Source organism: Rhineura floridana, chromosome 5, assembly GCF_030035675.1.
Source record: "Rhineura floridana isolate rRhiFlo1 chromosome 5, rRhiFlo1.hap2, whole genome shotgun sequence".
Lineage (NCBI taxonomy): Eukaryota > Metazoa > Chordata > Lepidosauria > Squamata > Rhineuridae > Rhineura > Rhineura floridana.
The window spans coordinates 155,419,755-155,429,590 of NC_084484.1; the positions used below are offsets into that span (position 1 = coordinate 155,419,755).

The 9,836-nt window shown below is 42.6% G+C and overlaps 1 long non-coding RNA gene across 3 annotated transcripts; it reads left to right on the forward strand.

Annotated features, from left to right (window-relative positions):
- Nucleotides 1–56: 56 nt before the first annotated feature.
- On the forward strand, nt 57–7,980 carry LOC133385461 (uncharacterized). 3 transcript variants are annotated; one of them, XR_009762885.1, is made up of 3 exons: nt 57–302; nt 5,822–5,930; nt 7,158–7,978. It is a non-coding gene; the product is annotated as an uncharacterized LOC133385461 (long non-coding RNA). The 3 variants fall into 3 exon arrangements; XR_009762884.1 differs by lacking the exon at nt 57–302 and adding an exon at nt 309–561 and having other exon boundaries at nt 5,636–5,930; nt 7,158–7,980; XR_009762883.1 differs by lacking the exon at nt 57–302 and adding an exon at nt 309–561 and having other exon boundaries at nt 7,158–7,977.
- Nucleotides 7,981–9,836: the final 1,856 nt, after the last annotated feature.

The window sequence follows — 9,836 nt, forward strand, 5'->3', positions numbered from 1 at the left end:
TGGACTTTTTAATGACTGTAGTTATGTCATCAGTCAGTGGGACCAAACCAAGTTCTTTATATCTAACTCTTGTAAGAACCACCAGGCATTCTGTCTCTTTAAATTTAAATTTAAAACTTTGGAGTCGAAGGGGGAAAAAAAGGAAGAGAAAACCACAGCTAAAGTTTGAACTCAGCGTCCGTCAGGCTTTATAGCATCCAGTATAGAGAGACATTATCAGACTAAAATCAGAAACTCCCACCAGCACAGGGAGAGCTTCCATATAATCTGGGGGGGTCAGCATCGAATTGAAAACAGCAAAGGTAAAAACAGTTTCCTTCGAGGAAGTAGAAGTATCTTCCGAAGGGCTCTAAAACAGAGGCTCCAACCTCTGCTTTCAAGGTGAAACTTGATACACGTTGAAGTGAGAGCATTAGTGCCACCCAGCAGATGCAGATAGGAACAGCACAGGAAACAGGGAAACAGGTTTAGTGAAATATAGGCAACAGAGAGCTCTGCAGAGACGTCTTACCAGGGAGCGGCCATTTTCCCCTCTCTGGCTTACCATCTCAGAGGACTCGGGTAAGCAGGAGTGCAGTTATCCGGTGTGGTGGTCATAGACAAGGGGTGTAGTCGTCCAGAGTCTGGGTGTGTGTATCTTAGACTCTATTTTTTTGGGGGGGGGGAGCAGGGTCCCTATGTCTCCAGCATCCTGTGAGCCAATCAGTATGAAAGGGGAGTGTGTTAGCCATTGAGAAGAGTCTTCTAACATGCTTCCTTGACCTTTCCTACAGATTGGAGCCAATCTGAGTGAAAGGTGAGTCAGCCACTGAGAAGACTTTTCTCAGCAGTTAACACTCCCCTTTCATGCTTGTTGGCTTCCAGGGATGTCTGTTGTGGGAGAAGGCATTAACAAGGATCTCTTTCCCCCCTCAGCAGCAAAACCGGGGGAGAGGGCATGACTGTGACTAACACGAAGAGACCCTGCACTTTGGAATTTGCAACTACACTATAGACACATTACTTTTTGGGGAGCAAGGTCCCAGCCAAGTCCCTAAGTATGAGCCAGTCAGCATGACAGGAGAGCGTGTTAGCTACTGAGAAGAGTCTTTGTCCTTTCCGGCTGACTGAAGCCAATCAGAGTGAAAGGAGGTGAGTCAGCCACTGAGAAGACTCTTCCCAGTAGCTAACTCACAGCTTCCCCTTTCATGCTGATTGGCTCCTAGGGATGTCTGTTGTTGTGGAGTGTGGACTTGTGAGAGGACAGGGAGAGCAAGGCAGATGAGGAAAAGTGGAAAAGGGGGCCTGTCTATGACGGGTGTGTAGTGTGACTATTACGAAGGGACCCTGCACTTCTGATTTTGCCATTACACTACCGGGTGTAAGGTGATGGGTAATGTGGGTCGGGGGGGGGTTGGGCAACCCTCTGCACGCATCTTAATTCTCCGTGATGTGAAAGTAGGCATGCTCTTGTCACTCTCTTTCCCTGCCCTGCAACAGAGATTGAGAAAAAGCAGGACACACACACACACAGAGCGCCAAGATGTTTCTGGAGCCCAGGCTCCCCATGAACAACTCCTCCTCTATGTTCTGGCGCTTTGGGGAAGGAGAATTGGAGGCAGAGAGTCACTCCCACAATATCAGCAGTCTTATGGCACCTTAAAGACTTAACACGTTTTAGTGTGACAAGTATGTGTGGATGCATGAGGTGTGATCCTTAATTGCATACATACTGTTACAGGATTGGGGTTGCACTAAATGACTCTAGAGGTCCCCTCCAGCCCTGTGATTTAACTAGCTGTAAGACTGGATTCTGCAGAAGAAGAGAACTGCTAAAATGGCCAGGCACGTGAAGTATCCAGTTTTATAATATAAGCTAGAGTAATATGTTGCTACAGAAACTAAATAGCTGAAGACACCTCAGAAAGATGACTGCTGGTATGGCAAAAAAGGGGGGCATGTCTGTCTTTTCTCCTCCCCTGGTTGAAGGTGATATCCTGGAGGTATCTTAGTGTAAAAGAGGGCAAAAGACTGGCAGTCTCAAGACTCACAATGAGGCTGACAGAGAAGACACAGAAAGCTGTTTGGCTTCTGAGCCTGTGGGTGGCATCAGGTTCCATATAGCTGAGATTGTGTGGTATTTTATTTGCTGATGAGCTTAGCTTGGGCCCCCGCAGCGGAGACACTCAGAGTTAAAAATGAATCCTCTGTCAAGGTCCCTGTAGCATTGTTTCTCCTGTAGCATTGAGAAGATGTCTGCGGTGTGTCAGTGTACCATGCACAGCTACAAAACTCTTCTGCAAAGCAACAGATCCTCTACCCCAGTGATGGGGAACCTGTGTTCCTCCCAAGTGTTGTTGAACTACAGCTCCCATCTTTTTTGACTGTTGGCCATACTGGTTAGGACTGATGGGAGCTGGAATCCAACAACTCATGTAGGCCCACAAATTCTGCACTCTACACTACCACCCTATAGGAACTTTCCCATATTCTAATATCAGCTTCAGATACCCTATTCATGTGTCTGCCTTTGAGTTCAGTAAGGATGGCAATGCACTAAAGATAGGGTCTTCTCAATTATGGCTCCTTTTTGAGAGATACAGCTGGATCCTTCAGTTAAGGTTTTAGAGAAAGTTTTAAAAGTGTGTCTGTTTTCCTTGCCTAAAATATTTTGTTGTTCTAGGCAGCTGGTGAGGTTTGGTTTGCGCTTTTTGAATTTTGCTGTTGGACTTATTTAAATTGTCCATTTTATTGTGCTTGTTATTGTTATTTGTATTGTATGTTAATATTTGTTTTTAATGAAATTGTATCATTAGTATTAATGCAAACCTTCTTGGGAAGGCTGTAGGCTGGAAACGTGAATTTAAAATATCTGAAATAAATAAATAGTTAAACAAATCCCAGATTAGATTCTCAAAAGGGCCCTTCACCTCAAGGTGCTACACCTTCAGTCAACTTACAACATTCTCTGTCTCCCCACCCCCTTCTTCTGTCTTTCTTGCAAAAATGTCCCACATGCTGATTCAGCCATACATAATCTCCTAAACTCTCCATCTCAGACAATGGCATTTGCAGGGGAACTACCCATTCAGAGAAACATCCCCAGCCATCATGGAACATTAAGGTTCTTTTGTCACTCCCAGGACTCCCTTCCTGAATCACTGTAGGCAAAACCAAAGTGACCAGTTCACAGTAATCAGGCAGCAAAGTCATAACATCATACTTGAGATGTTTTATGCCGAAAAGACTTTTGTCTGTAGTGAAAGTGAGCATCATTTTTATACAAACCAGATTTCCTACATAGGCATCATAGGAAATTCCATGTACCAAACATCTGCATAGCTAGGTGGGAACAGCAGCAAGATCTGTAGCAGGGACATTGGAACACTGAGAGCTGAAGGAGGACTACATCAACCACCACCACTCTCCGGTGCCTCTACATTGCTGTTGCTCGCTCCACATTTGGGGAATAGCTTTTTAGGCCTGTGCCCACATTGAGCAGGCTATGCCCAGAGGGGATATTCCCCTTAGGAGTTGTGATGAGAGTGAGGACAACTCATCTTGTTTGTTTATAATTCTATAGTAGGTTAGGAATTTTATTCTGTGGGAAATCATGTATGTGTGCTATTTTTATTTATTTATTTATTTGGTTTGTTTAAGATCTATCTTGCCTGTCACGCATGCAACTTCAGGCAGTGTTAGTACAATACGGAATGTTGCAATACAAATACAAAATATGATAAAATTAAAATTTGGCATTATATGTGAATCAAGCCCATACCACTCGATATTGCACTGAGCCAGTTACAGATATTGCGTAAGAAGGGGTTTTTCTTTCAGTTCATTTCATAGAATCTGGTTTAACTTTGCTGTACAAGAAGCACACAGTAATATGGTGTACTTCTGGGGTGTTCTTTCTATATGGTTTGGTTATCCTGCTACATGGGAATATGTCTTGTGGCTTTGGGATGGGGGAGTGACATGGGAGGTCACCATTTGGAGCATTTGGGGGAGAGAAAGAAATTGCGCGGGGTGTGTGTGTTGATGACCCAGGTAAGGAGAAGAAGAAGTACAAGATATATGAAAGTGATTCCTTCATCTGGTCTTACGCCCAATCACAGTTCCCAGGTTTGCCACTTTTAACATCTTGCTTTTTAATGCCAGGCTAATATAAGGGAAACTATATTTTGTTCAGGGTCTGAACCTGGGCAAATATGCTAACCTGGCTTGTGAAAAAAATGTGGGGAAGCCCACCTGATTACCAGTGGATTCCAGCTCTGTGTGGACAGTGAAATAGACACATGCACACTCATTACATGTACATGATGGCTGTTGTACATGTTGAGAATTCTCCATTTGGAATTATTCTGGGGCATATTGTGATTCCAAACAATGGACAAAATAGCTGGATCAAGAGCTAGAACCATGTAAAGTTATTTGGAAGGTGAGATCAAAGTTGGCTTTTGTAGACAGCTAGACAGGTTTTCTCGTCACTGTCGCTAACCACCCAGCTACCTTCAAACTGTACAGGTAGAAAAATATGAAATACATGTGGATATGCTGTTAAACTCTTGATTTCTGATTTCAGTTTAACACATGTCTTCCATACTACAGCATTTTGCCATCTCAAGTTAGAAGTATTATTCTTTCATAACGCAAGGTGTCCACCTCAGTCAGAATGAGATGTGACAACGGTGTCAGAAAAATTAGAGAGGAGTTCATGCCATATAATTAGCCTTAGGGCAGAACTGGGGGAAGTGAATCCATCCGTCTGCAATATTTAAACAGATTATTATGTTTCCTGAAAAGCTTTTAACTAAGACCGGAACAAATGAGAATTCTTAATATGTCATGTAGTGCTTGCTTAGGCCAGTTTTCCTTCAACATTTAAAAACGTTTCAGATGCAAGCTGGAATTTCTTGAACACAGACTACATCAAAACTTCACCAATTTATTTTTCTGGGGCCAAGCTAGCAATTTCTATGGGACAGAACGTTTTTCCCAAACAAGAGACCTTTTCCCCATCTTCTTTGATGCTATTGTTTCCCCAAAAAAGCTGGCTGATTTGTCTTCCTCCTTTCTGCATTATGTTGCATGCATGATTCCACCCAGTCAAGAATCACAAAGGGATCAGGACGATATCACAATGGTGAAGCGTTTGTGATATCTTTACTGGACATCAGCAAATAAAATCAGAACCAATTAGATTTGGCAATATCACTGAGAACAAATGAGTGCAATTGAGGGCAAGTAAAATGAACATAGAAATATTCCTGGAGTGAAGGTATTTCCAAGTGTTTAAAAAGTCTCCATGACACAGTCCTATGACACAAATCTGCATACAATTTACATATATATAGATGCACATTCAGGCTGTCAGCTCTGGGGTGCCAACAAGATTTTCTGTGTCCGGTATGTGGTTTGGGCCCTCCCTTCCACCCTCAATCCATTGGCAAGAATAGCTGTTTATGTACATAGTAAAACTAAAATAAGTGCCTCTAGGCAAATTAAGATGGTGGATGGTTGGGTCCCACCTGTGCTGTGTTTTGCAGTGTGCTGATTCACTCTAAAAGAATTGTTACATTTTTAAACGGAGAGGTACAAAAGATCTGGGGTTTGGGTCTCCCTTAACAATACCCCTGTTTCACTCCTCCAGGTCTCCAAATGCCACGCCACCCCAAATTGCAAGCCACACTATGAAAATAGCAGTTACATCTCTTGGACCTTTAAATCCAACAGAACAACCACTTTTAGCTGCTGAAAAAGAACAGAGAATATTAGCAATCAGGGCAACTACTGGAAATGGAAGGTTGATGTTGGCTCAATGTGTGTGTTTATACAGGAAGTCTAAGATCAAGACAGATTATAAATTTTGGGCAGAAAAGGATGCCACTGGAATGAGGGCAGTAAACAGGCTGAGGAACTGAAGGACAGGAGCACAAGAGAGCATGGTGAGGACTGAATTTAACATGTTGATTCAAAATATCCAGCTAAATCTGTGGCTGTAAGTCCCTATTGGTAATTCTAATTAATTATTGCTCTGAGGTTAAAGATAAACACTACTAGACTTCCTAGCTTTCAGGAGAAAATAGATTTTTCTGTCTTCCCCACAATATATTCAAGAGGTGTAGGAGGTCATATATTCAATGCTTGCTTGCTCCTGAGGATGGAAAAATGATTACATTTTAATTACAAATCCCCCACAAAAACCTGACTCAGCATAAAGTAGTTTTACATATCTGAATCCAAAGGTGCTCTTTCACATGTGGAAGACATCTTCCCCTCAAGGAAGGGCAGTTTATACCTTACAGAGTGCTGTATGTTGAAAGGGAAGTGGAATCCAAAGTGCAAGTGGAAGCATGAGAACACCTCTAGAACCTAATGTTCTTCAACGTTGGGTCCCCAGATGGTGTTGGATTACAACTCCCATCGTCCCTAAACATTTGCTAAGCTGTCTGAGGATAATGGGCATTGTAGTCCAACAACATCTGAGGATCCAGAACACTACAAAACAATTATTTTTCCTCATCTACTCATAGATCTTTGGATCCCAACCCACTGTATGGTCATAAGGTGATGCAACAATACAACAATACTTCACTTTGGCTCTTAATATTATTTTTGTACATATGTCCTAGACTTACTTACTTACTTATTCATTCATTCAAGGTGTGGATGTGGGTGTGTATTTTTAGGGCCAAGCAAGACCTCACAAGGCAGTTTCCAACATATAAAAACAGAGCATATGCAATCACCATGAGACAACAGTGGGATTAACAATAAATGCAGATAACAACAGCAACATCCAGCCTAGCATACTAACACTGAAATCAGACAGTTAAAGCTATTTCAGCACCAAATTGTAGCTGTCACATACTAGGCCAACATTTTCATCAAGCTATCTATCCACTATGAGCCCAAGGTCTCGTTTCTGGTCAGTCACTGCCATTTCAGACCCCACTGGCACATATTTGAAGTTAGGATTTTTGCCCCAGTGTGCATCACTTTGCACTTGCTTACATTGAATTGCATTTGCTGTTTCAATGTCCATTCCTGGGCATCACTTAAGTAAAGGGTCAGCTCCCCTCTTGTCAACTCCATGACCAACAGTTCTATAGTACACAAACATCTGGGGTATCTATAAACTTTACCTCTTTGTTGTCAATGAATTTCCACAGGTATGGGACCACCACTGAGGAACTTCTATTCCTTTTCCCAACTATCAATGAATTAGTGCTATCACAGGCCATGCTGTTGTGAAATAAGTCTCATCACATCCAAATAGACCAGACTATTTTATAAAGGTGAATTGTGCCTGAAGAAGTCCAATTCATTATGTTACACAAGCAACACTAAGGAAGTATGAAGATACTTCAGTGTTTGTAGGACAAGAAATAAACCAAGGTATTTCCAGGGCACAGAGAAATATTACATGGGAAAACCCAAAGCACCCCTAAATCATTAAGCCTACCTGAACCGGAAAGAAGATCCTTACGAACTGCTAATATGGTTATCAGTTATATACTTGGAATATACAAGGAGAAACAAGTCAAAAAGAAAAGCATCAGAGGTAGAATCTTGCTGTGTAACTTCCAGAATTGAGGAAATGCAGCAGGAATCACTGTTTCCCCCCAATAATGCCACATATTCTAAAAGACTCAACACTACCTGTGTGGGATGCACCAAAGAGGAAATTTACAGTTAAATTAAAACAGCATGAATGGTTTGCTATCAGAATAATATACTCCCTAATAATCCCTGGGACATTTCCATCTGGACAGATGAAGATGGCTGCATAGAACCAAAGGACAGGAACCCTCCAGAGGCTGCTTTTCAATATTTACACTGAACCCAGTGCATGCTGGGAAAGGCTTCAGGAGTTCACATAACATTGTACAAATTCTCATGGAGGCTATGCGATGCAGACATGATCAATAAACTTCATAGTTATGTGTCTCAGTGTAGAGTCTCTGTTCATTGATGTAGGGAGCTCTGGGGATTGGAGGACACAGAAGACTCATGATATGGGAAGAAACCACAGGCAAAAGCCTGAAATAATTGTTTTCCGTGGGGGAAGGTACTAAGAATTTCATAATAAACTGAAGGATTCTGCACCATCACTCACAGAAGTGGGAGAGAGAGAGAAGTCATCTTATCTAATCCTGTGTAGAATTCTAAAGACTGGTAAAATTAGGCCATTTCTGTTTTAGCCTTTGGTTTACAGCAGGTGTGGGGAACCTCAGGCCCAGGAGCCAAATGCAGTCCTCCAGATCCCTCTGTCTGGCCCTCGGAATTCTCCTCAGGTCACACCAGCTTTCCCCAGGCTACATCCCCTCATTGGCCCTACGCTCCCAGAGTGTTTTTGCCTGGCTGGAATGTGTCCTTGAACTGTGACAATACCTCTTGCAGGGGTATGTGAGTCTGTGTATAAACTAGCTAACTGTACAAAGGTAAGATGTTTATTTGTTGTTCTGCCCATTTTTGTCTCTGGCCCTGCCCACCACTTGGTATGTGGCCCTTGGATGATTGCCCAGGAGGAAATGTGGCTGTTGGACTGAAAAAAAATCTGCAATAGTTGATGTAGGATATATTAATTCCACATTTTGCAGTTTTACGTTTGTGAGTCAGCCAGAGAACACAATGTAATTTTATTGGATGGCCTTTATAAATGCTGCAAATACAGCAGCTGATCCAAATGGTCTGAATTCGGTGATGAAGTTTCCCTTAATTTTATAAAAATGTAAATGTACTGCCTTCAAGTCGATTCCTACTTATGGTGACCCTATGAATAGGGTTTTCATGGTAAGCAGTATTCAGAGGGGGTTTACCATTGCCTTCCACTGAGGCTGAGAGGCAGTGACTGGCCCAGGGTCACCCAGTGAGCTTCATGGCTGTGTGGGGATTCAAACCCTGGTCTCCCGGGTCATAGTCCAACACCTTAACCACTACACCACACTGGCTCTCTTTGCTTTTGTAGAGTCACTGAAAGAGGTTGCTGAACCAAGGACCCGAAGAAAGGAGTAAAAGATGGTCAAAGTGCTGTATTAGAGATGGGGAACCTGTTGTTAAGGCACTAGCTCTCATTAGCCGCACCCAACATGGCCAGTGGGCAGAGATGATGAAAGTTGTAGTCCAGCAATATCTGGAGGGCCACAGGTTCCCCATCCCTGCCATACAGGGTCGTTATAAAGATTACAATACATGAGAAGCACTTTGTATGCTTGCAAGCACTACACTAATGTTAAGTATTATTACCCACTGTCTCTCACCAACAAACATTTGTAAGGGCCCAGACCTAGATATCATTCAATCCAGACAAAAATAATTAACCACTGAGTCATTCTTGTCAGGTAGTGCTTGCAGACTCAAGAGAGTACCACAATCCATACCTAGAACACAAGAAACTGCTTTATATGAGATCAGATTATTTGTCCTGCTAGCCTAGGGGCAGAGGATGGACATTCACTTAGAAGGAATGATGGAACAAGGGCCCTCTTACACTTGCTTGCCTCACACATTTGTTTTCAGTACCAGAACTGAACTCTCAGCCCCTTCATGCAAATCTCAGTTCCTGGATGTTCTCCATGCATGCTTAGTTTCAGCAGCCTAACTAGGTAGAGTCAGGTAGAGGAAGAAATGACCTTTTTGTTGTTTGATATTGTTAAACTCTTGTCGATCTATTGCAGATCACCCCCAAATCTACCAGTAGATTGCAATCTGCTTTCTGCCTAACCCTGTTGTACACCATGCTCCTCTGCTATGCAGCTGTTGAACATTCCAAGAGGTCTGCCAGCCTTTGACCACCCTAAATCTGGGATGGAAAACTATTCTGGCCTCTGAATGTTGTGGGACTACAA